The following is a 5373-nucleotide window of genomic DNA, read 5'->3' as shown; positions in this document are numbered from 1 at the left end:
TACTGCAGCGCTACACAGCGGCATTCATTTGCCTTTGCATGACAGCAGAGATGGTTATCGGTCGTTCTGTATCATCTGCTGCGCCATTGTAAATTGGCAATGAGATGACGGTTATCTGTTGTTCTGTACCGTCTGCTGCTGTCATGGGTGCCCCTGGCTAAGGTCGGCTGGGGGCGCAAAGACAAAAATGGGAATGACTCCCCCAGTCAATCCCTCCTTTATGGTATCTAAAAATAGAGTCAGTCCTGCCTAGAATATGGGGCAAGTGTACTAGAGAACCAGTGTATCAGAGAGCACAACCGCTCCATGTCAGATCCCGCAGAAATGATGAGCTGTATGCCATTCTAGGGGGTGTCCCTGCAACAACCCCACCCTTTGCTTCCGTCCTCCCCAAACCTTCCTGGGCTACCCTGGCAGTGTCCCCCCATTTGTGTGATGAAGTAATAAAGAATGCAGGAATAAGAAACACTGACTTGTTAGTGAGATAAAATGGGGGGGACGCAGCCTCCAGCTGCTATGATAATCCAGGCAGGACATTAAGTGGTGTGGGGGAGAGGAGCCCAGCATCCCGCTGCTATGATAGTCCAGGCAGTACAGAATCTTTTCTTTACACATGAAAGGGAGGGGGTTGATGGAGCTCAGCTCCCAGTTGCTATGATGAGGATGGTTACCAGCCGTTCTGTACCATCTACTGGGAATGACTGGGAATCATTCCTATTTTTACCTAGGCGCCCCCAGCCAGACTCACCTGAGGCCAGCCAGGAGCACTCACGGGCTCATGACCAGGCTGGCTATCAGTCCTATTGTACTGTAGTGTCTGCCACCGGGGAGGGGAGGAGAGAGGATGCTACTGTTTACTGCTGCAGCACCGTGTCTACCAGCAGCATGCAGTATACATAGGGTGACATTAAAAAAAGTCAAGAAACGATTTTTCCCCCTTTTCTATTACGGAGGGGGAGGGGTGGTAAATTGACAAGATAGACCCTGAACCACCCCGGACAATGTGTTTGACCCTACAGGCATTGGGAGCTCAGCCAAGAATGCAAATGATTTTCGGAGACTGCGGGGACTGTGGGATAGCTGGAGTCCTCGGAACCCCCTCCCTCCCTCCATGAGCGTCCATTTGATTCTTTGGCTTTCCATTACGCTTGTCATGCGGCACTGTGCTGTGGACTCTGTATCATAGCCTGGAGATTTTTTTCAAATGCTTTGGCATTTCGTCTTCTGTAACGGAGCTCTGATAGAACAGATTTGTCTCCCCATACAGCGGTCAGATCCAGTATCTCCCATACAGTCCATGCTGGAGCTCTTTTTGGATTTGGGACTGCATCGCCACCCGTGCTGATCAGAGCTCCACGCTGGGCAAACAGGAAATGCAATTCAAAAGTTTTCGGGGCTTTTCCTGTCTACCTGGCCACTGCATCCGAGTTCAGATTGCTGTCCAGAGCGGTCACAGTGGAGCACTGTGGGATACCGCCCGGAGGCAAATACTGTCGATTTGCAGCCACACTAACCCTAATCTGATATGGTAATACCAATTTTAGCACTACTCCTCTCGTTGGGGAGGAGTACAGAAACCGATTTAAAGAGCCCTTTATATTGATATAAAGGGCCTCGTTGGGTGGACGGGTACAGTGTTAAATCGGTTTAACGCTGCTAAAATCGGTTTAAACGTGTAGTGTAGGCCAGGCCTAGATTCCTTGGGGGAGAATTGTATGTCTCCCGATCTGTGGTGTTACCCACATTCTGCCATATATTTCATGTTATGGCAATCTTAGATGATGACCCAGCATATGTTGTTTGATTTAAGAACACTTTCATGCAGATTTGACAAAATGCAAAGAAGGTACCAATATGAGATTCCTAAAGCTAGCTATACCACTTGACCCAAGATTTAAGAATCTGAAGTGTCTTCGAAAATCTCAGAGGGACAAGATGTGGAACATGCTGTCAGAAGTCTTAAAATAGTAACACTCTGATGTGGAAACTACAGAACCACCAAAAAAAGAAAATCAACCTTCTGTTAGTGGCATCTGACTCAGGTGATTAAAATGAAGGTATGTTGGTCCACATTGTTTTGGATTGTTATCGAGCGGAACCTGTCATCAGCATGGAAGCATGTCCTCTGAATGATGGTCAAAGCATGAAGTAGCATATGGATGTTTAGCATATCTCACACATAAATACCCTGCAACACGGCTACAAAAGTGCCATGCAAACACCTGTTCTCACTTTCAGGTGACATTGTAAATAAAAAGGGGGCAGCATTATCTCTTGTAAATGTAAACAAATTTGTTTGTCTTAGCAATTGGCTGAATAAGAAGTAGGACTAAATGGATTTGTAGGCTCTAAAGTTTTATATTGTTTTAGTGCAGTTATATTTTTAGTGCAGTTATGTAACAAAAATAATTCTAAATTTGTAAGTTGAACTTTTACAATAAAGAGATTGCACTACAGTATTTGTATGAAGTAAATTGAAAAAAAAGTTTTCTTTTGTTTATCTTTTTTACAGTGCAAATATTTGTAATAAAAAATAGTAATATAAAGTGAGCACTGTATACTTTGTGTTCTGTGTTGTAATTTAAATCAATATATTTAAATATCCAAAAATATTTATAATAAATTTTAAGTGGTATTCTATTATTGTTTAATAGTGCTGTTAAAACTGTGATTAATCACGACTATTTTTTTAATCTTGCGATTAATTATGATTTTTTTAAATTGTTTGACAACCCTAGTCAGTACACACTCTTAAAGACACTTGTGCAGCCCTCTGTTCCTTGGGTATATATAGCCCAGCACCTTCGAGAGCCACCTCCTTACAAGCAACAGCCTGCTTCTCAGCCTGTTTGCCATCAGAGGGCCTACAAACCTACCAGGAAGCACCCGAGATTTCAGCACAGCTGACAGAACATCCCTTCATCATTCTCCCCTCTGCCCCAGCCTCCCACCAAAAAGTTGTTTTGACAGGACCTTTGAGAGCTGTCAACCAGTCCCCACATCTCCAGGCACTCACAATACATTTGTTAGCCATTTGGTCCATGTCTTACCTATGTGGTACCTGGTTACATCAGGCAAATGGGTCTTAGACATTGTCACTACCAGCCAAATGATAGGATTCCTGTCCATCCCCACCACAACTCCCCCCCCTTCCCCATCCCTCTTCAGTGACCCCTCTCATGAGAGCATTCTCAGATATGAAGTAGGTTCCCTAATCTTGCTGGACGCTATAGAGCCAGTCCCTCCACAGTGCAAAGGGGATGAGTTTTATTCAAGATATTTCCTTGTCTCCAAAAAGAAGAGAGGATGGAGACCCATTCTGGACCTCAGACAACTAAACATTTTCATATATCATTCAAAATTCTGGATGATTACCCTGGCCTCCCTACTCCCCACTCTAAACAAAGGCAACAGTTTTCAGGTCTCGATTTGAAGGATGCCTGTTTCCACCAAGGCATTCATCCTGCTCACTGGAGGTTCCTGTGCTTTACTGTGGGCCTAGACCATTATCAATACAGAATACTTCACTTTGGTCTCTTGATGGCCCAGAAGGTCTTCACAAAGGTACTAGCAGTGGTGGCAGCTCACCTGTGCCATCAGGGCATCCCAGTATTCCCCTACCTTGACAGTTGTCTGCCTATAGGTCAGTCATACAGGGTGGTACAATCAGCAGCTATTTTCCTACTTTAATCCTTAGGATTACACATAAGCCTAGAAAAGTCCATGTCAGTTCCCATACAAACTACAGACCCTTACTGGAGCAACTTTGGACTCGATTTCAGCAAAGTATACTTACCCCAGGACAGATTTCAAGCATCAAGGGACCTTGACTCATTTCATCTAAATTCTCAGCCAACAATGGACTCCTGTTTGGTCCTACTAGGCCATGTGGCTTCATGTGCCTATGTGACTCTTTGCGAGGTTCCACCTTTGGTGTCTTCAGGAGTGGTTATGAAGAGTTTACACTCCAAGCAGAGACTGCCTGAACAAGCAAGTCTCAGTTCCCCCACATTCACTCTTGTGCATAAGGGGTTCCCTCTCCACCCATGAAGAGGTTAATCACAGATGCTTCCCTACTAGGGTGGGAAGCGCATTTGGACTGTCATGTGGCCCTGGGATGTTGGAATCAGTGAGAATCCAAGCTTCATTTTAATCTTCTTGAACTGTGAGCTGTACACAAAGCCTGCAAAAGGTTCCCACTTTTCATCCATGCCCTACACATTCAGGCCATGTTGGACAATGTGATCACAGTATACTACATCAACAAGCAGATAGGAATGAGGTCTACTCCTCTTTGCACAGAAGAATTGGTGCAGCAGACTCCTTTCAGCAGTGCACCTCCCAGAAGTAATGTCCACCTTAGTGGACAGCCTTAGCAGACACTGCCACATAGACCATGAGTGGGAACTGCACAAGTCGGTTCAGAACATCTTCTGACAGTGGGAATTCCCGTAGTGGGATCTCTTTGTGTCCCAAAAGAATGGGCAGTGCTCAGCCTACTATTCTGAGTAGATTGGAGGACACAATTCCAAAGGGGACATATTGTGAGGATCAAGAGCTGGGGTAATAAGTCCCCAGGCAATCATCACATCCCAGCCACCGTCCAGCAACTTGTTAGTAACTGGTGGGCTGAATGGCTTATGGAACTCTGACCCCACCAGAGGCACTGCCTAGGGAAGTCCTGATTGGAGGAGTGCCAGTCCCTACCAGTTGATCTGGCTGCACTATTTAAACCAGAAGAAGACACCAAAAATAGTCCATGCAACTGTGTGAATTCCTGTCTGGCTGCTGTAGTGGAGCCTGACTTCTGAGCTCTGCTTTCCTGACTTGTCCCTGGTTCCAGCCTCCCTGCCTTGTTCTTAGTTCCTGCCTTCTTTCTGATCCTTGCCCCTGATCTGTGACTCCAGCTCTGGCTCTGACCCTTGACTCGATTCTTGACTGCAGCCCTGACCCTTGGCTTGACTCCAGACTCCAGTTCTGACCCTCATCTTGACTTCCAACTCTTGTTCCAGTCACTAGGTTTGACCACTAAGTCCTGGTCATGACATGCATTCTTAGTTCAGTGCTGCTAAAGTATGATTTCCCACCCCCTCTTCTCTTATGTCAGATCCTGAGAAAAATCAAACAAGACAAAGCTTTGGTGGTCCTAGTGGCACACTGATGGCAGAATCAGCCTTCTCATTCACCAGCATCCCCCAGATAGTGGCACATCTGTGCTTACAAATCCTAAACCTGCTGACTCAGGACAAAGGCAAGACCAGCCTCCCTCCATCTACCAGTCTGATATTTGGATGGATGACAAGTTTAGAAAGGTGATGTTCTGGGAGGAGGTACAGTCTTCTCCAATAATAGCAGGAAAATCTCTATAGGCAA

The sequence above is a fragment of the Gopherus flavomarginatus genome, chromosome 4, assembly GCF_025201925.1.
Source record: "Gopherus flavomarginatus isolate rGopFla2 chromosome 4, rGopFla2.mat.asm, whole genome shotgun sequence".
In the NCBI taxonomy this organism is placed as follows: Eukaryota; Metazoa; Chordata; order Testudines; family Testudinidae; genus Gopherus; species Gopherus flavomarginatus.
The sequence above is the reverse complement of the archived record's forward strand: the minus strand, read 5'-3'. Positions refer to the sequence as shown.